General features: G+C 40.9%; 2 long non-coding RNA genes and 1 pseudogene across 2 annotated transcripts in view; 1 reads left to right on the top strand and 2 right to left on the bottom strand.

Annotated features, from left to right (window-relative positions):
• Window positions 1-8,211, top strand: part of LOC148109700 (uncharacterized) — a 34,882-nt gene extending 26,671 nt beyond the window's left edge. Inside the window, exon 3 of the long non-coding RNA XR_015725277.1 lies at window positions 6,409-8,211. This is a non-coding gene — a long non-coding RNA (uncharacterized LOC148109700). The remainder of the gene's footprint in view (window positions 1-6,408) is intronic.
• LOC123799808 (uncharacterized) overlaps window positions 1-22,099 on the bottom strand; it is a 48,831-nt gene that overhangs the window by 17,830 nt on the left and 8,902 nt on the right. The window lies entirely within an intron of this gene.
• LOC123799705 (large ribosomal subunit protein uL1m pseudogene) lies at window positions 4,646-6,357 on the bottom strand (annotated as a pseudogene).

Raw genomic sequence — 22,099 nt, 5'->3', positions numbered from 1 at the left:
ATTTCAAATGTTTCAAATGTTTGCCACAGGGGCGCCTGGGTGGCTCAGTCGTTAAGCATACGCCTTCGGCTCAGGGCGTGATCCCCGTAGTCCTGGAATCCAGACCCGCATCGAGCCCTGCATCAAGCCCTGCATTGGGCTCCCTGCTTCTCCCTCTCCCACTCCCCCTGCTTGTGTTCCCTCTCTCGCTGGCTGTCTCTCTGTCAAATACATAAATAAAATCTTGAAAACAACAACAACAACAACAGTTTGCCATTGCCATGTATGTTTCCTCTTTTGTGAATTGCCTGTCATATATTTTGTCCATTTTCCTATTCTGTTGATATTTTTCTTGAGGACATAGGAGAGCAAGTCCTTTGCTATATATGTTACAATGTGCTTTCCCAGTCTACAACTGGCATTTTAATGTCATTTACAGTTTCTTTTGTTGGACAAATTTAAAGTGTTAGTAAAGTAAAATTTATTCAGTTTTCCAACCGTTTTCTTTATGGTTTTTGCATTTTGTACATTGTTTCAGGAGATCTTTCCTACCCCCAAGGTCATAAACATGGTCTTCTATAAATATTTTTTAACAGTTTGATAATATTTTTGTTTTCCTACCTAAATCCGTCTAGAATTTCTTTTAATAAATCACATGATATAAAAAAGTAACTTAATTTTTTTTTTTAAGATTTTATTTATTTATTCGACAGAGAGAGACAGCCAGCGAGAGAGGGAACACAAGCAGGGGGAGTGGGAGAGGAAGAAGCAGGCTCATAGCGGAAGAGCCTGATGTGGGGCTCGATCCCGTAACGCCAGGATCACGCCCTGAGCTGAAGGCAGACGATCAACTGCTGTGCCACCCAGGCGCCCCAACTTAATTTTTTTTTTTTAATAGCCAACCGTTTCAACATCATTTCTTCAAGAGTCCATTCTTTCCCTCATTATTTTGAAATACTACCCGTATAACATACGAAATTCTCATGTATCCGAGCTTATCTCTGGGCTCTCGACTCTGTTCCATTGAGCTATTGATCAATTCTGGTTCTATTGGAAATGCATTGAATTTATGAATAATCTGGGGACAATTATTATCTTGACAACATTAAGTCCTCCTATTCAGGTCTTTGTCTAAGTTTTACATCTTTTTCTTGGAGCTCTTTTTTTTTTATAATAAGTTTCTTTTTTAAGATTTTATTTATTTATTTTTGAGAGAAGGAGAGAGAGACAGAGAGAGCACAAGCAGGCAGAGCAACAGGCAGAAGGAGAGGGACAAGCAGGCTCCCCGCTGAGCAGGGAGCCTGATGCTGGGCTCCATCCTGGGACCCTGGGATCATGACCTGAGCCGAAGGCAGACACCTAACTGACTGAGCCACCCAGGCGCCCCTTTTTCTTGTAGTTCTTGCACATATCTGCAAGATATGGTGCTATTGGTGACTACTTTCAACTTTTGTTGCTATTGTAAATGGAATCCGTTTTTTCTTTGTATCACACTTTCTATTTTTAAAATGATCAGTTTGTTGACTTTTTTTTTTTTTGCATTTGACCTTGCATCATTAGTTTTTGGAAGTTTTTCAGTTGATTTTCTTGGATTTTCTACGTAGCTGCTCATGTTATCTGCAAATAGAAATAGCTATGCCTCTTTGTTTTTGTTTTGTCAGGAATCTTTCAGGTAAGAATAAAAGAAACATAATTCAAACCAACTTGATTAAAAAAAGAAACTCATGGGCTCTCTGAACTGATAAGAAGCCACTACGACTGGATCCAGGATACCAGGATATCAAACACTGTCGCTGGACCTTGGTCTTGCTTTCTCCATCTCTCTAGGATACTTCTCTCCGTCTTGGCTCCATTTCGAGGCAGGATCTCCCTGTGTTGTGACAAAAGTCTGCCAGAAGCTCCAGGCTTACATCCTAGTCTCTCAGCAATACCCAGAGGAAGTCTGCTTCTTTTTTAGTGTTCCTACCCACAAGAATTTCAGGATTGGTTCTAATTCATCGATTTGCTCACATGCTCATCTCTGAGCCAATCATGGTAGTTAGGGGGTTAGAATATGCATACAGGCAGGGAGCAAGTCTGGTTCTCCAAGGAAAATTGCAGTGTTGTCATCAAGAAAAAAAGACACAGATGCTGGAGAGACAAAAAACAAGAGCTGACCACTCCACCATATTTAAACGTCTTTCAATATTTCAATATATAAACCTCCAATTTCTTTTCTGTCGTATAACCTTCCCCTCCATTTTTGGTCTGGAGTGAACTCTTCTTGGTGTTGTTGCTTCTATTTTGGGCACTCTTTCTTAGCTCTAATTTCCTCCCACCCACCTTCCCTCCCTGCTTCCCTTCCTTCCTTCCTCTGTCCCTCTGAACTCAACCTTCCCTATTTAGTAGTCCTGTGGTTATTTCCATCTCATTTCTGGGACTCTCAGGCCAGACCTTGGTCTTCTCGTATAGTATTGTACATCCAGTCTCTTCTCCGGGATCGGATTCTGGCCATGAGACTGTGTCTGATTCTTCCAGCCCCTTAGGTATCTCGGTTTGTACAAGCCTGTAGCCCTAGGCAGCTCCCGACTCTTGATCCTAGCCCTTGACTTCAGATGGGTCTTCTGCCTCACGTGGAGATGTTTAGCCTCCGATGCCCGGAATGACTCCAGCTCCTGAATGCCTCTGTTTGCATTTGGCAGAATCCAGCCACTCACCATATTGTTTCCTTTCCATTTCTGGGCTGCAGAGGTGTTTTTAAGTGTGAACATGCCTAACATTTCTCCCATTTTATATTCCATCTGTTAGCACTATCATGGTGGGTTGGAGTGGTCCTCCAAGCACCACCATGGCTACAAGTCTACTCCCTTTTGTTCTCGGCTACCTGTGGTTTAGCTTCCTCTCCTGCTTTTCTTTTGGAAACCACACTCTCTGAGGTCCCCACTGTCATTTCCCAACCACCCAACTGAACAACTTTTCTCTTTGGTCCTCATTTTCCTTCACCCCTCAGCAGCATCCAACAACGTTGACTGGTCTACCATTATCCCTCTCTCCCTTTGTCCGATACGATGCTCCACTGTCCTGGTTCACTCCCTCTTCTGACTCTTCCTTTTTTTTTTTTTTTTTAACTACTTTCACTTCCTCCTCTCATTTTGCAACTGTGGGTGTCCCACATGGCCACGGCCTTTGCGCTCTGGTTTTACCCTCTCTTTTTTAAATCATTCTCACGTCTTTGGTAATCTCTGCGATGATTCTCTATCTTTACCCTAGGATGTGTTCCCCCCTGAGCTCTACAGCTGTAAATTGGTTGTGGTACATCTGCTTGATGTCCTGCTGTCCCATCAAATTTCCTTCCCTTTTTGGATTAAGAAACCACAAACTTCCAGTTATGGAATATATAAGTCACAGAGATGAAAGGTACAGCATGGGGAATATAGTCAATAATATTATAATAACATTGTATGGTGACAGATGGTGACTACACTTACCATGGTGAGCATCGAGTGATGTCTAGAATTGGGGAATCACTATGTTGTACACCTGAACCTGATATAACATCGTATGTTAATTATACTTCAATAAAAATATTCTAAAATTTAAAAACTTTCTTCCCCTTTTGAACTTTTCAAATTCCATCACAGATACTATCTTTCTCTTAGTTGCAAAGACTCCAACTCATACCCCCTCTTGGTTCCTCCTATTTTCTCCAGAGCCAGTTAATTATACCTTCTACCGATCCTTTTTCCTTGAATTTTTTCTTTTTGCCATTGCCCTGTTCATGTGTCTGCTCTGGTCCCTTATCACTGCTCTTTTAGACAATTTTGGGGTTTTCCCAATGAAGCAGGATAGTTAAATGTGGCAATAATTTGATGAGTTTGTGTCAAAGTGTATTATTTTAGAAACCCCACCAAAAAAAAAAAAAAGGACTTAACATAAATATTCATATCTTTATTGCCTTTCCCACCCCAAAGGAGGTAGAATCCTCTGCTGGGCGGACAAAACATCGAGGGCGATGTGTTGTGCTGATCTGAGGAATGAGTTCAGTCTAGAAAGGCTAGAAGTTTGTATTAGAAAGAGCAAGACACTATCAAAAGAAAATTCATTCAAGCTGGGACTTGAAGGTTGAGTAGGAACTATTTAGGCAACCCAGGGAAGAGAGGCTGGTATTCCACACAGAGGGGGAAGCATACGCAAAACAGAAAGGTGAACCGACATGATGCCTCTGTGTGTGTGTGTGTGTGTGTGTGTGTGTGTGTGTGTGTGTGTGTGTCTGTGGGGCAGGGTCTAGAAGGAGTCACTGTGAGTGAGGGGCAGGGGAAATCTGAGGTTGGACGGAAAAGCTTGTTACCCCAGGTTAAGGACTATCATGTGGGGATGTCATGGAAGCATTGGAAGTGGGGATGAGGTCCCACGTGTGGCCAGGTTTCTAGTTTGGATGGCATGTTTGTCAAGCAGGACGGGGGGAGGGGGGAATGGGCATGTGTTGGGGCCTCGGATGAGACTGTGAACGCTGCTCTGCACTGCTTCTGTCAGGCCGCTTGTGAAGGGCAGAACTGCTAACTGAGGGAGTCTCTGGGGGGTGGGGGAAGGAGTACAGGGCAGCTCTCAGAAACAGGGCTCCTGGGGGAGTCAGAATGTGTTTGCCCAGTGGGGAGGTAGAACCAAAGGTTAGAACAAAGGAGCTGGCACCATGCTGGGAAGATGACTGTGTGGTTATCATATGTAAAAGGGGTTCCATAAATGAAAAAGGGCAAGAGTCAAGTTGACGCCTCAACCCCTCATTTCACTGCCCCACTGCTTGTGGTACTCCTCTGTTGGCCCTTCAGGGCTCATCTGGAATGCTAGCTTCTGTCTGAAGCTTTGCTCCAGCCACCCCTGGAAGTTATCTCTTTCTTTTTAGGACCTCTATAACTTGTGGTTTACAAGTATTTTATCGCTTTGTATTTCCCCTTAGGGGTAAAATCTCTCAAGACTGGCTTACTTATCTTTGAACTTCCTCCATCACCCAGACGCTTCTCTGTATACTCTCTGTACTGAAGAAAATGATAATTGAACCGAATCTTCACTTCCACAGAAAAGTACATCCTACAGGGTTTAATAAATATGAACCTTATATAATAAAATATTTCATGGAATTTGAATATTTCAAAGCTCCATCCATACAAAGCCCGAATAATTCATGTAAATACTTGAAGGAAAGAAGAAAAACGTATCTAATTATTCAAGACACTGGTTTTTTTTTTTCAGACATAGAGAACATTTTATTTTCTTACTTTTGAAAGAGTTATAAGATTTTCCAGCATTAAAATTCATTTCCAAGTTGGATGATCAAGAAATAACAGGACACTAAATTATATAGTTTCAAAATTTGCTGTGGCTCTTTAAGCCCCTGAAAATTTCCCAGAGCAACACTTCTGGGCAGGCGCATTGCTGCTTTCTTTGGTTTCTACTCCTCAAGGCAACAATGGCTCCATCTTTAGTCGCAAACTTCCAGGGAAAGCGCCTACCACAAAGGGTCCCAAATTCAGCAGTCTGTGCCTACATTGATAACAGCTCCTGGCCGATGGGCAGCTGTCTGGCCACGTGCCATGTCCAGTATGCTATTTTGGTCTTGAAAATATTCTCCCTTTCTTCATCTACCTTAATGTCATATCCAGTTTTAAATAATTCAAGAACGTTGATGTCACAGGCAATGGAATTCCAAGTAAGCCTTGGCAATCTTTTTCTTTTTTCTTCCCATTTCCTTCTTTAATTGATTAAGCTTGGGCATTATTTCTGGAACAGCTACATAAAAGTCTGATTGAATTTCATCATCCCAAATCTTCTGAATCAGATTAGTTCCTCCTCAAACAGCAGCTCCATTTTCTTCTGCTATTTTAATCTCTGATGCATTCTCTGGAAATACAGCAACTTTATTGATTTCTGGAACACATGAGTATGGAAAACTAAGAACACTGGCCAATGGCTCCCCATTGTTCTTCTTCCCCAGTGCCGTGTCTAGTGTCAAATCAAGGTAAACACTTGGCTTTGGATTAGTGAAGTTCAGAATTTGAAATGTCTTAAGTAAGCAATTAGCTGTCTCCACCTCATATAGTTGCCTTGGATATAAGCGGGTTTTGTTGTTGTTGTTCTCGTTGTTGTTTAAAGATTTTATTTCTTTATTTGAGAGCGAGTGAGAGAGTGAGAGGGAGCACAAGCAGGGAGAGTGACAGGCAGAGAGAGAGGGAGAAGCAGACTCCCTGCTGAGCAGAGAGCCAGACTCAGGGCTTCATCCCAGGACCCTGGGATCATGACCTGAGCCGAAGGCAGATGCTTAACCGACTGAGCCACCCAGGTGCCCCTGGATGTACCCATTTTAAGTAGACCTCATCCTCAGGCTCACCTTCCATAAAGGTTCATCTTTTTTCTCATCTGATGTTTTTCTCCTCACTTTTTCTGTTTTCTCTGCAGGATTTGTAGAGCAATAAAATGTCCGTTGGGCACTTGAACATGGATAAGGATAAACAGGTGTCTGAGCAGCCATCTTGGAAAGACTATGCCTTTGATGATATATGGAGGCTCTATCATCTTACGGCTACCACCATGTTGACTGTTCCGGATTTTGTCCAATATACTGTTCTCTGTTCTGGTCCATGATCAGAGACCTCGTGCTTGGTGGAAAGCTCAGCTCAAGAAGCTTTGAAATGCAGATTTGATTAATTACACCAGAATTATATTTGAAAATTGAAAAGAAGCATTTTCTAAAAGGCAAATTCCAAATATATGCCTTTTCAAAGGAAGTGTCATTTGGAAAGAAACTGAATCACACCATGAAATCTGTGGCATTTCTTTTGGTTTCCACTCTCTTCTATACTAGTGGTAGGCTCATGTGATATGTAGAAATGTGCTTAATCAAATTTAGCTTGACTTCTCAAGTTAAAAAAATGTATAGGCAGTATTTCTGAGATAAGAAGAGGCGCATTCTTTTTTTAGCACACATCCTTCCTATGTGGCTGCTTTTGCCTTATTCCCTTATTTGAAAAATTGGCTGTGCTTATAAAATCTACAAATTTCTATTTGTTTAGAACGGGGCTAGAATAGCCTGGGATCCTATGGAGCTGAATGGTATTTTAGAGTGCTGATTCTCGTTTTCTCTTCAATAAAGATCACAACACGTTATCTGCACGTATCTTACAGCACACACACTGGGGATTACCCACCTGGGAAAGGGACCCGGGTTCTGGTGCAAGCCTTCTGCTTGCTGAGGGCTCTGTGTTGTTGAGCCAGTCACTCAATCTTTGAGGTAAAATGAGGGATTCTTGCCTAAAACTCCGTGATTCTGTAGTTTAAGTATAATCAACTCGAAAGTTTGATGATTTCTTCGAAAATTAAAAAAAAAATGCTAGTGACCATAAATACATACTGCTGAGCCCTGAGTTTATTTTTGAAATAATGTAAGACAGGGAGAGAGGTTTGGGAGGTCCCTTCCTTTATATAAATTTTATATGGGATATGTTTGTCTAACATAGCACATGCCAAGAGTTAGGGGTCTATAGATGCTACCACAATTAGAGACCTAGAGATAAGGATAATGAGTTCTTTTTTAATTCGAAAAAAAAAGTAAAACAGAAATGAGTGTCTAATTTTATTGCAAATAACTTGTAGGACTGAAAACGAATACACTGTCACACACTGCTACATTGAATAAACACCATGCAAAAGGATCAGTTACAACACAGTAATTTACCAAGATTAAAAAAGAGTCTCATTTTTAAGAGCTCATTTTAAGGGTTGTTGATTTTTAAATCAATTTGCTTCTTGTTTCTTAGTTTATCTTTTGTTTTGAGAAGCTTCCTCTCAGGGAAAGAAATTTTATGCAGGAAATATATGTGATCGTCTTTGTGATGTGTTAAAATTGGAAGAAAATTAAACTTTAGTAAGAAAAATCATACTAGATGCAGAAATAGACGAAGAACCACACACCCGATGTAGATTAGATATAATGTATAAAGATGATTTTTTATAATGGCTTTTAAAATTCAACTTTAAGATGCAGATTCTTTTTCACTGAGGAAAGGAGAGCAATGTATTTGTGTTGGAATTTAATCATATGTGTTTATTCATATGTGTACGTCTACATATGAATGCCGGTGTGTATATAATTATATGCTATATAATGCACATATAGTATACCCACACATATCTGTCGGCATTCTTGTCTGTTCTGTAGAAAGAAAACGCTGCTATATTAAAATATGCCGAACATTCAGTTAATCACATTGTTTCTTGGCTTTTTTTGTTACTTCCTGTTGGCCTAGTGGCAATGACTCATTATAATGTAATGTAATACATACGGTTTCCAGTATCACATGATGAATATAAATGGATATGTAAGAAATCTGAAACACTGTTCTTGTTTAAAAAATGTAAACATTGAACAGAAGCTTATTCATCAGAGAATTTAATGTCACTAGTGCTTTGATTTCAGTAATACTAAGACCCTGATAGAACTAATCTTCAGTGAAGGAAAGTGACTGAATTTCACTTTTTAGTAATTATTTTATAGCTTATATGTAAACACAAACAAAGAAACCTTTTAAACCAGTTCATTGTCGCTTTCTGCAAATAGGTCACGTATGTTTTCTTAATATTAGGTCATTTCAAAGTAGGAAAAACAAAGTCCCCAATAATTAACTTGAGAGGGGGAAAGAGTAAACAGAAATACAAACACAAAAGAACAAATATTTTTGAGTTAACATTCTCCCTAAGGAGAACGGCAGAATTAGATTAACAAACATTTCAATTGAAGAAGGTCTTAAAGTTTAATCTACTAATTTAATGATAAGTAATGGAAATTAGTGGAATTCAAGAGTGAAGAAATTTCTACAATTATAGCTTGAAAGAATGAATAGACTCTTGCTGGAGAAGCTGCTATTGTTTTTGAAGCGAAGAGTTAACAATCAAGCAGTAAATTAGGAAACTAACAATTACATGGTAAAGAGAATCCAATATATGTAAATTACCCTCACTGTAGGTAGAAAAGTTGTTTGATTTTATTTCCCTAAACCACCTCAAGAACCACCTCCCAATAAAGTAAGTTACATCTTTGGGCTCAATTTTCATTATCTGGGTAATATTCCTGGGGCGGGTAATCATCTCCCTTTGCCGCTGGAAACATTCGCGTTAGAAATCAATCTACTTCTAAATGATGTATTTGATTTCACCTGATCTTCATCTTGTTCAGTTGAAATTTGTTGTTTTTTCAACAACAAGCTGGTGTTCCAATAATATTAGAGATATAAAAAAATACAATTCTGGAGTTCTGACTGGACTTGGCCAAGTTTCAGAATTGTCAACGATAAACCACGAAGGGCCTACAGTCATGGTTCTCCTCCCCCAAAGGGTTAAGGGGCTCTGAGGTTTCTAAAGAGATTGACTTCACAAGTATTCCAGAGATTCTTTTGCTTTTGCTTGGCTCATTTCCTTCTTGATAAGATTCTATTTCCTTTCTCTTCCTCTTCACTCTGTTACTTAGCACAGTTTCAAAATATGGTGTAGCCCTGTTGAACCACTGCTTTCAGCAAATGACTCATCATGAGATAACTGAAGATTTGGGGGCATATGTGTTACTTTTGTTCCTGTTAATTCTTTGCTTTCCACCCCACTATGAATATAATAAACTTCCATATTTGGCACCATTTTTTTTTTTTTTGCTACCGTTCTGGCATTGAAACATCAGCCTGTTTCATTTTCTTTGAACCAAGATTAAGCCACAATGCAGTCTTAAAACAATAAGTAATGGATTGACTTATTGTTCTTGACCCTTGGTTTAGTAATGAGGAGTCTTGGAAGAAAATGAACCTCTTTCACTCTTTCAAGAATGGTACAATAGACTGAATGTTTGTGTCCCCCGAATTCATATGTTGAAACTTAATTCCCAATGTGGTAGTATTTGGAGGTGATTACCTCGCAACAGTGGGGCCATTCTGACTGGAATTAGTCCTCTTATAAAAGGGACCCCAGAGAGCTCTCTTGTCCCTTCCCCCAAGCCAGAAGATTGCCATCTGTGAACCAGGAAGCGGGCACTTGCCAGACACCAAATCTGCTAGTGTCTTGATCTTGGACTTCCCAACCTCCGGAGCTGTGAGAAATAAATCTCTGTTGTTGATAATCACCTAATCTATGGTATTCTGTGATAGCAGCTTGAATGGACTAAGACATATGGAGACCTTGCCTGAGGAAAAGAAGGGGGTCAGGGCAATATGGATCCCTTCTCTTCCGCATACACGTCCCATCCCCTCACCTGGCAGACGGATCTTTGCTGCTTGGATACCCTACTCAAATGGGTACTTGCTCCAGATGATTCCACATCTTGCTCCCTCATCCCAACCCCTTTACACCCTAAAGCTGGCATTGGTTCTGTCCCCCGAAAGTTCTGTGTAATTCCATTTATATTAAAATGCAGGTTAAGAGTTGTAATGAGGGGTAGCTTGATCTTGATGGATTTAGAATCTTTTCCTAATATTAGTCAGACCTCACGGACCACCTTTATTTTCTTCATTTTTCAGGTACATTGGACAACCAGGGAAGTCTGTGACACTGCCAACATGAGACCAGGGATCTCCCTGCCAAGAAATGTGACAGAAATGAATCTCTGCCCAGTCATGTCTCCGATGCTCATCCCCATAATTCTCATTTGCTGTCATAACTACTGTCTTCTACCTTCATTTCAGATGAGGAAATTGAAGCCCTACTAAATGTTAGTTTAGGGCAGGACTCACATAGCAAATTAGAGACACAACAAGGATTTTAATCCTTATCTGTTTACACTTTTTCCTAACAATTCCCATTGCTGCCTTCTGTGTAAATACCTGGGTAACGCAGGAAGCAGAGGATTATGGCAGATTCTGGTCTCTCAGTGCCATAGATTCACTTCATATTAATGCTGTTCATCATCCGATTATTGTCAAATCGATTTACATCTGGTGGGATGAGCATCTCCTGAAATTCGGTGCATTTATTGAGCACCTACTGCATGCAACACAGTGTATTAGGTTCTGTCTGGGGAAACTAAAAGAAAAAGATATGGCCCTTGACATGTCGTGTGTTATACACTAGTTAGGAATCCAAATGCACAGAAAATGATAACGTATTTCCTTTATCTCATCAGCAAGATGAAACTGTTTTCCTTTTCAGTGGTTGTGATTTTCCACAGCATTCCCATCACAGCCAAAGACTGTTTTACTATGGCCCCTCAAAATAAGTGATCTTTTGCTGTCAAAGTGGAGTCAAACCCGAGTGCATTTCTCCCACATTTCCTTGGCACATCTCTACAGTCCGTTTAGCAACTTGTTTGTGTCCTCTTACATGTGACAATTCTTCATGAGGCAGAAACTAGGTGTTTATTGGTGGATCTTATGGGCCATTTATGGTTGACTGGATTCCCAAGGGAGCGTCTCATGGTTGGGGCTCAAACACACTCTTTCTCTGGCTGCTTCAATGTGAAGGCCTCCATGCAGCCTGAGGTGCATTTTTTTTTTCCATCAGTAATCTCTACACCCAACATCGGCTCGAACTCATGACCCTGAGATCAAGAGTCACATGCTCTACCGACAAAGCCAGGCAGGACCTGAGCCTAACGTTCTTTTTTTTTCTTCCCCCCTCAGGGCTGCTTCCTCCTACTTCCCCCGGGTGGATGGAGGCTGGCCCAGAGTGAGGACCTTCCATTGAATGGCCATGCTGGGCACAGTTAGCTGCTGAAGTTGGGACTGTACCTTTTGGGAAGTTCTTCCTTTCAGGAGCTAGAAGAGGGCAGAGGAGTCAGGATTGCTCCTGCCTGGAAGGAGACCTTGCCCACTCCCCACCCCACCCCAGCCTCAGTTCTCCGTTGGCCGACTTCTTACTCTTGGGCTTTGCTCTCTGGTGGTTGAAGGAAGACAGTTCCATTGGCTGCTTCAGTCTGGGGCTTCTCTAGCGTGATGACCTGGGGCAGCAGCCCGGATAGTGCTGTGCTTGGTAGGGGACACACACTCCGAGCTGTTGCTGCTTCTCTCTGGCTGGTGTGTGCTTTGCATGTGTCAACTCATTTGATCCCCACAATGCTCTATGAGATGGGCCCTATTTTCAGCCCCACTTCACAGCTGGGGAAATCAGGGCACAAAATTAATTAATTTGTAAATATCACATAGTAAGTAGTAGAGCTGGGATTCAAACGCAGTCTGGCTTCAGAGTCCATGTATTAAGCTCCATTCCTATTTCAACAATTTACAAACTCATCACCTTCATCTGGACATACTTTAAGTTTTCAATATTTGCCCCTTAAAGTGTGGAACCCAGCTTGAAGAGAGTGTTCCAGTGATGTGATTGACCAAAGATGTGATTGTTCCAGATCATCATGACATCGATTCACCATTATATTAGCCACACTGCCAACTTTGTGCCTGATGTAAATTTGACAATTAGAGCCAGTACTCAAGGATTGGCTGTAGGATCCCAACGCAGCTGTGGTTTTCTGTTTTTCGTTTTTATTTAGTTATTTTTTTGTCAAGGAGAGGCAGCAAGGATCAGCTGAGCTTGATAGCTCTAGCCGATCACTGAGGCAGCAAGAGAAACAGCTCCAAGACAAACACATGGTTCATTGTGTAGCCTGAGGGGAGAGAACTGGCTGGAAGGGCTGAGCCAGGCAGAGGTGCAGGGTGAAATAGGATACTGTGTGGGTGAGAAGGTTGGTGGCTGGTCAGGGCAGAAAGCACAGTGGAGAGGCTGAGGAAGCAAACTGGAGTCTTATAAATGAGACAAGTTTGGATCAAGGAAGACAGAGATTCATTCATTCATTCATTCATTCATTCATTCATTCAATATTAATTGACAACCTACTACATTCCAGACACCATGCTTCACGCTGGTAATACAGTGATGAGTAAGACAGACCTGGTCCCTGCCCTCAGGGGTTTCTAATTCTTGTGGGAGACTGACAAGATAAAACCAAACCAAAGCAGACGAGAAAGCAGACAAATAAATCAGTGCAGGTTGTCATGAATGTCCTGAAGGAAAACAAGGGTCAGAGATGGTGAAACCAAGGGACACCCTAGCTTTAGGTGAGGTGGCCAGAGAAGGCCTTCAGCTGAGGCCTAAAGTCAGAGAAGTTAAGCATGGGGAGAGGGCATTCTAGGGAAGAACCAGCTGTGCACAGAGCCCCAGGGTGGGAATGGAAGAGAGGCTGGCAGGATCTTGGGGACCCATAGTCATCCATTGGGAATGGGTACAAATTGATGTAAGGATTAACACTGAGAATAACCAATATGAAACAGAATCAATTGACTTTGACAGCCTGGTCAGTTCTCATCTGGAGTATCCTGTTGAATTCTTGACATAGCAGAGTGTCAAGGCTCACGAGTGATTGGCTGCCATAGCCTCTGAAATTAGGAAAAATTGCAAGTCCCAGCATCTTTTATTTGGCCTTTTTTTGGATTTAAAGTCATCTCTGACAGGCAAGGGTCTCACTGAGGTTCTAACAATCCTTACAGAAAAATATTTGTCTAGGTTATTGTGATTAAGGGCAAGGGCAGGAACAAAGCACAGGGTGTGGTCAGTGTGGAGAAGTCAAAGCACACTGACCGTCAGACTCTTCTCTGATCTCTCCATCTGGCAGACCTATCGCAAAGGAGAGGTTGGTCTGGATGCCTCTTTGGGTGAACTGCTAGCAGTTTCTAGTGATCAATGCATTTTCTAAGGCTCCTCAATGACCTTTTAGGTGATTTTTCGAGAGCTTTCTAGAGAGGAAAACGTAGTTCACCAATCTATACTTTCCAGAATCTGTCCTTTTCTACTCTTTTGAGAACCAGAGCATTTGCCATCCCCCAGGCCCTCTTCAGTAGTCACCTGGATTATTGTATTGGTGTCTTACAATGGGTCCCCCGACTCATCTCTCACACCTACAGTCTGTCATCCACAGAGCTTTCAGAAAGATTCAACTGAAATTCACTTTGTATCTTGTCTCTATCCTTGGCTTAAAGTGATTCCTCATTACCGTTAATAAAAATCTAAACTCCTTTTGTTGACATTCAATGCCTTTTGTGATCTGGCCTTTGCCTAAATTGTCACTCTCATCTCCTGCCATATCTCTCTACTCTGAATTATGGCCATACCGTGCTACTTGCTCTACTGAAATAACCATGTTCTCGTATCACATCTCTGCTTTCTCATATGAGGTTCCCACTTGCTTCTACCTCAACTAATTCCTATTTATCCTTTAAAATTGAGTTCAAACTTCACCTCCTTTAGGAAGTCTTCCTCGATTTCCCTAGTCAGGATGAAGTGCTTTATCTGAGTTTGTAACACATTGTACATGCCTCTGTTACGACACTTACTGTCTAACTCCTTTTCTGTCTTCCCTACAAAAATCTTGAGCTTTTCGAGGGCTGGGACTGCGTCCTTTAGTGCTTAACTGTGCCCTACACATAACACATCAGAAAGGGCATTTGCACTTGCCACTTTCTGGCTTTATTGTAGTTTGCCATGATTCCTCACAGATTACAAAGAACTCATGTTAATTTCTACATCACATATATTCTCCATCTCTTCCTCCTCTTTTGGGGAGTAGGGGGAAACAATTTGCTTAAGCTTAGGTCTAGAGACCTATTTCTACCTCATTTATCAGTCTTGCAGAAATCTCTAATGCAAATTTTTTATTACCCATGGTTTAAGCCAAGTATTTATATCTTGCTATGATTTAGGATACCAAATTATAGACTTTTAGACCTAGAAAGGACCTTAGAATGATCAACTCCAGTATTTCACTTTATAGACAAGGGCATGAAGGTTCAGGGAGAGGTAAAGTGACCACTCTAAAATCACCCTGCTAGTCGTAGTTGGTGGCAGTTAGCCCTAGCAGCTAGGTCTCCAACCCCCCAGCCCTGGGTCCTTTTCCCAAAATGCGGCCACTCTTCAAATCTTTATCATCTTTTGGTGTCAGAGACCACTACGAATTTGACCTTGGTTTATTCACCAAGCTGAGGTTTTAATTTTGCCTCTGGAGCTAGTCACTTGGTTATTAGCAAATGAATTAATATTATGCTTTTTCATTTGGCGGCCTGCTAAACTCTGAACCTCTTTCTTAAATCTTCGGGGGACTTAAGAAAAAAAGAAGCATAAATAAATGTTGGACAGATTGTTAGTCTTTTCTTGGTCTCTCAGGAGCCCTTCATTCTCTCACAGATTGGTTCACAGCAGAGTAGCTAATAAGCACTAGCACCTTCTTTATAATGCCAAGACATTCCCGTCGTCTTTTTTAAGAATGTTCTAGAAGGGAAGTGGGAAAGTTACACATAAATATTATCTCCCATAGACGCAAATAAGTTCCTTTACTAGAATTTAAAATGAGTTTGCTCATTTTTTAAAAAAGATTTTATTTATTTATTTGACAGAGAGAGAGACAGCCAGCGAGAGAGGGAACACAAGCAGGGGGAGTGGGAGAGGAAGAAGCAGGCTTCCCGCTGAGCAGGCAGCCCGATGTGGGGCTTGATCCCAGGACCCTGGGATCACGCCCTGGGCCGAAGGCAGACGCTTAACGACTGAGCCACCCAGGCACCCCAGTTTGCTCATTTTTTACTTTAAAATTTTTGACTATTTATTAGATTTGGTTAGTAACACTGTGGACTACTATTATAAAGATTGAGCAATCCTTCATTTTAATATAGACTATTTCCTTTTTTTAAAGACTTGTTAATTTATTTGAGAGAGAGAGTGCGTGCATGTGTGCACACACAGGGAGGGTGCAGAGGGAAAGCGAGTCTTAAGCAGAATCCAGGCTGGCCGTGGAGCCTGTTGTGAGGCCCAATCCCATGACCCTGAGATCACGACCCTGAGATCAGGACCTGAGCTGAAACCAGGAGTGGATACTTAGCCAACTGCACCACCCAGGCACCCCAAGAATATTTCAAACATAAAGTACAGAGAATAATATAGCAAAAAATCATATATCTACTACCCAGCTCAGTCATCTAATAAAATTGTGGCCTGTTTGCTCCAGATCTCTCTCTTCCTCATTCTCTCCCTCCCTCCCTTATTCTTCTTTTCCTCTCCTTCTCCCCTCCAAATTAAAATCTTACACATGTAGTTAAAGTCCCTGTAACCAAGCTGCCCCATTCTTCTCCTGCTATTGACAGAGTTAACACCTAACTTGAATTTTGAGGTGTTTTTTTTTAAAAAGATGTATTTATTTATTTTAGAGAGAGAGCACGTGAGTGGGCGTAGGGGTAGAGGAAGAGGGAGAGAGAGAATCTCAAGCAGACTCTTTGCTGCTCATAGAGCTGGATGAGGGGCTTAAGCCTAGGACCCTCAGATCATGACCTGAGCTGAAATCAAGAGCCAGATACTTAACCGATGGAGCCACCCAGACGTCCTTTGAGGTTTTGTTTTGTTTGGGTTTTTTTTTTTTTTTTTTGAGTAGACTCCATGCCCAATGTGGGGCTTGAACTCATGACCCTGAAATCATGAGTCCCATGCTCTACTGACTGAGCCAGCCAGGTGCCCCAACTTTTGAGTTTGAATTTTTGTGTTTTTTTTTTGAACTTATACTATAAATATATCCATAAACAATAATGGTTTTTGCCTGTTTTCCATCTTTACGAAATGATATATTCTACACTTCTCAAGTTTTCACTCAACAAGTATTAATACACCTCTTCCAGTTCATTTAAACGGTTATATGGTATTTCATTGTATAAAAGGGCCACAAGTTACCCATGCTCTTATTATGCATCTTTAAATGGTTTCCATATTTTTCTCTTATAAACAATGTGGGAATAAACATGCTTGTACTCATCTCCTCTACTTACACGTGGTGTCACTAGGTTTTGTCATAAGTATTGAGACGAATTTTCATTTGATAGGAAAACAATCTGATTAGTTACTTCAAAGGAAAAAATGAAGTTAAAGTAAGTGCTGGGAGAAACAGAATGTCAGGAATAAGAAATAAAATAGTATGGAATGGTAGGTGACTAAGATAGAACGATATGCTTCTTTTTTTTTAATGACTCATCTTTTGACAAAAATGTAGATTGAACATATAAGCAAATGGAACCACCACCAGAAGCCAAGGATTTTCATCTACATTTAATACATTGTCTGTTTTGAAAAGTAATTTTTACACCCAATGTGGGGCTCGAACTCACAACCGGGAGATGAAGAGTTGCATGTGCCGCTGACTGAGCCAGCCAGGTGTCTCTAAAATATGACCTTTTCTATCATTGCTTCCATGAAGTTTCTTAGAATTTTCATTGTTTCTACTGTGAGAATTGACTACTTCCTCCTTTGGGCCTCCATTCCATCTACCTCTATTACGTGACGTGTTGTGTGCTATATTTGCTATCGTTTGTTTACATGTCTCTCTTAATAGGCTGGGTATTGTTTGAGGGCGGAGGTCATGTCTTATTTGTGTCCCCAAGGTGTGGTGCACGGAAGGCAGTTAACACAGTCCAAGGAATGAATGAAAAATCCAAATCCCGGAAGATCTTCTAGGCTTGGTTTCTATTGACAGGATACTTTCGTATTCATATTTTGGCTTCGGATGGAGCGTCAATTGGAAGTTTCATATAAACTTTAATAAAAATGACTAATAAAGCAGAGAAATCACTTAAAATTTGACTGTAGACACTTGCAGTGTATGATTTGTAGGTATCAATATACAGTTAATTTTAGGAAAACTTTAGTTTTACAAATTACCAAGAAATCGCCTGCAAAATGCTTTTTATTCTCATTTAGGGATTTAATTCTTTATCAACAATTAAGATTTTCAAAACACTTTATTCTTATAATCTGGGATACTGGGATTTTGTCTGATTAGGATTGCTGATTAAAAGAAATCGTTCTTCTAAAGTGCTTAGCCCAAAGTTTGGCAAACAGTAAGTAACTGAATAAATATTAGCTTTACTATTATTGGCTGATTTCATACTTAGATTCCTCTCATTTATACCATGTGCTTCTTGGCATGTACTTGGTTGCCTATCCATACGTTTGGAGTAGTGCATTGATTTGTAAAGATTCCAACTCAGAAAACGGAAGGCATCTCCAATCCAGGCCTTAAAATGAAGCACATAATGGGAAATTCTTGAATATTTTGTGAATCAGGTATGAAAAACATAAGGGGATTATGTATTATAAATATATTTTTCAAAATGTGGAAAAGTCACTGGAATATTATAAGAAGGCTTACTCCTAAGAATCGCTAATTATGAATAATAGATCACATGCATGAAAGAAGGCGGTAGCTAGTTTTCATTTCCCCCAAAACACCTTTCCAATGGTAAATTTGAGGCAGCTGTGGTTTGCCAAAGTATAAACCAGTGAGGTCCACAGTAACTAGTATGTGTTTACAGTTTGACTCATGGAGCCTGTCAGGCTTTAATCACAGGGGAATAAGTAATCTTACTCAGACTTCATTGTTTAATCTTCCATTCACTTGTTTTCCAAGTTTGTTTCAGTCTGTGGAGAGGCTCCTCTTTGATTACAACATGTAGTCCTGATTTGTGCAATTTATCTTCATTTACCATTTTGAGGTGGCTATGAGAATCCTATGATAAGCTCCTTATTTCCCCAATCCATGTATATAAGCCTCATTGAGCTGGATTCATCTTAAATACATTTTGAAATCACATCAGCACTTTCAGATCAGCAAGTGACTTCTTAATCAATTACTGTCTTACCATTAGATGCTATTTTAAATACACGAAAGAGAGCAGTTTCCAAATATGAGTAGCTGCTTCCAGGGAATAGTAAACCGGAGCCTTCAATGAAATGAAAGTCCCACATTTTTATTATGCTGTCACGGGATATTTGGATAACTCGTTGTAAATGAGTTCTATTTGTACAAAAGGAATTTTCTAAATCCAGTTGTCCCTATTTCAAAATATAGTTCTGGGGTGCCTGGCTGGCTCAGTCAGTAGAGCATCATGCATACGACTCTTGATCTTGGGGTAGTGAGTTCAAGCCCTACGTTGGGGGCAGAGTTCACTTAAAATATATTAAAAAAAAATAAAAATAATATATTAAAAAGATAAAGTTCTAGTCCCCGGGCAAATCTGGAAATGGAATGGCCACGTCTCTGTTGTTAAAAAAGAAAAAAGAAAAGAAGCTTACAGCAATGAACTGAACCAATAGACAGAGGAAGACAACCTCCGAGCGCCCCACCCCACTTTTTTTCCCTGAACTGATCAGACAATTTACTCAACTATCTTTGTCTAGTCATTAGAAAGTCAATGCTTCACTCTAGAATTTCTTCCACTCAAGTAAACATTTTGATGCATACAATTTGGGTTAAAAAAAATCCCTCTAATAAAGATCTAGGTATATGCCTTGAATAAGCTCCCTCATTTGGGTCACAGAAATTTATTCAAAGAAAACCCCAACAGAGATAATAATAACATTAATTATCATTTATTGAGCATTTCCTACGTGACAAAAATCTTACATACTTTAGACCTTACGGCCAATTTGTCGGATGAATTTTAGATAGGAGGAAATTTCTGCTCAGATTGGTTAAGTAACTTGCCCAAGTTTGCACAGTTGGTAAGTATGAAGGCTGATATTAAAATCCCAGCCCATCTGGTAGCAGTGCCCAAGAACATTTGTTCTTTCCTTTACAAAACAGTTGATGCAAAATGAAATTACTTTATGGTCACTTTGTTGATTTTTCAGAAAAGCTATAAGACATGGATTCAATGGTGATAAAAATATGTCCAGTTAGAATACAATTGCATTGTCCTTTATTTGTCATCTGGTTTTCTCTTTCCCCCCTTGAGATATTTGCAGAACGATACTACGAACTAATCTACTCTTCCCCTCTGTCCACTCCCCTCCTGCTCCCACACACCATTAACGGAAAGGAATTTCCTTTCAAATGATATAACCAAATTTATAACTCACAGACATGATTATCACACAGAAACATTTATTAACCTAAATGATGGCCACATTTTTGCCAAGATTCACCAGTTCTGAAGTTATTGCACAAATAGCAGATTTCTCAATAGTTTGGTGAAATCAGGTGCCAAATTACCCGGAGGATGAAAGCCAATTACCGCCGGTCTTGTTGGCCAGTCTGCTCAGCTGTTCACTGAAATTTCCAGTGTCTTGAGAGAATTCAGCCAGGAGGGCCCCCCAAATCTGCACTGTGACTTCACCTACTGATCAGGGTACAAAGGCTGTGAACAGACCCAAGAAAGGGTCGGGTGGCAAGCCAAGCAGGAGTTCACAGAGTCTCAGGTCACAGTGGCTACGCTAGCTACCACGGACAGACCAGCTTCTAAGAGCCAGACGCTGCGCTGGGAGCTGTACACACACGATTTCATTCTTCTTGGGCCAGGTTGCGTAGTAGTTCACCCCAGGGACTCAGAGCCAGACTAATATGGCTGTGGGTCCTTGGGCAAGCAACGGCAACTGTGTTTCAGTTTCTGTGTCTTGTAAGATACTTCGCAGAGTTGAAGGGAGAAATGAATTCAGTTACACAAAGCCTTTAGAACAGTCTGCGGTGTGGAGACAGCACTCAGTGTCCTCAGTATAGGTTGGCCCCGTTCTGCCTGTCAGGACAGGGTACACAGAGCGTGCAGAAGAACCTATCATGTCAGCCTCAAGGCCTCTTGCTGCCATGTGATGACTGGCCCTCGCATGACTGATGCGGACGGTGGCGAAGCATTCCAGAGCTTCCTCCTTCCAGATGGGAACGGGAACCATGCAAACCTCCGCAGCGAAGACTTAACCACAGCCAGGTGACGCCACCAGTGGTGACGACAGTGTGCACATGGAGAGCAGGAGGTGGGAGCCCTCGCACACCTGCAGCCCTTCCTGTCTCCCGGCACAGTCATATCCCCTGGCAGAGATCAGCTAGAGAAATCCAGATCCATTCACCCAAACCTCAAAGAGAATCACACAGCAGACTCTTCTGCCAGTTGGATGATGATTAGAATCGAGCTTCTAGTGTAAATCTTTTCAAAAATCTTATGCCGTAGGTATAATTATCCCATTTAAGAAATGAAGAGATTAAGGCCCACAGGAATTAGGTGAATTGCCTAAGGTTATCACACAGTTTATAAATGGACCACTGGGATTCCAACAGCGGTTTAGATCTTAATCCCAAACCCTTGCCATGTCCCTCTCACTATGCAGGGATTAGTGCTTCTCTGGCTCGAAGATACTGCAAACTCATTGTTTTTCCTAATCTTTTTGTTGCTATCGCTTGACCATCTCATTTTTTGTCACTGATTTTATCCAAGAGCAAGAATATGCTTTGGAATTCTTGGAGTAGCTGTTGAAATTAAATGTTCTCATTTAAGAGATTGCATTACGGATTGTCTGTGGATTGTTATTTCTCCATACTGTCTCTTTCTTCCTCCTCCCACGTCATATATTTGACAACTGATTATTAGACTCTTTTTAAGGGTTCTTGAACACGCTCATTTGTGGGAAAGTGCTAGTTAAAATTATTACAGGCAGACATTTGTGTTCTCACAGCCTTTCAATAGAGGGGAGAAAGGAACTTCTGGGTTCACAAAAATATACACTGCAAAGGTTTTCTTAAAATTCTCCACAAGGTGTAGATAATTGGTCAATTGTAAACAAATAATTAGTCAATACAGTTACAAAATCAGGAATGGTTATTGGTTTTGCTATTTTGAGCTCTCAGCAAATTATTCACTCTGATGTTCAAAGTCTCTGGAGCAGTCAGAGGACTTGAACAGCCTCCGCTGTCACTCTTCGGTGCTACTGAAGGGACTGAAGCTTCATACACGCAGACCTTCACCCTCCCAGCTCTGACTCTCCCCTTCCTATAGGTCATGAACATGTTGCCTGCAGTAGGTATTTGTCAAACCTTTTCATACCATCTCATCACTGTGATGATCAACAAATGTGTACTGAAAATCTTTTATACGCACACCTTGCAGTCAGACATCAGACAGTCTGCGGGGCAGAGTCTGGTCCTTGTACACACGGGACCATAAAGGGCATGCACCACATCCATAAGTGGTAACCTCATTCCTTAATGTTGAAATAATTTTACTTTCCTCTACTAGCAAGGATAGCAAATACCTATCTGGCTTTTATTTCCTTACGGCATATATATATATATATATTTGCCATATCTAGCACATTATGAAATTGGAAAGCA

This window comes from Ursus americanus, chromosome 7 (genome assembly GCF_024610735.1).
Source record: "Ursus americanus isolate L20-20 chromosome 7, mUrsAme1.1.p, whole genome shotgun sequence".
Taxonomy (NCBI): domain Eukaryota; kingdom Metazoa; phylum Chordata; class Mammalia; order Carnivora; family Ursidae; genus Ursus; species Ursus americanus.
This window is presented reverse-complemented; position numbering and strand designations above follow the sequence as displayed.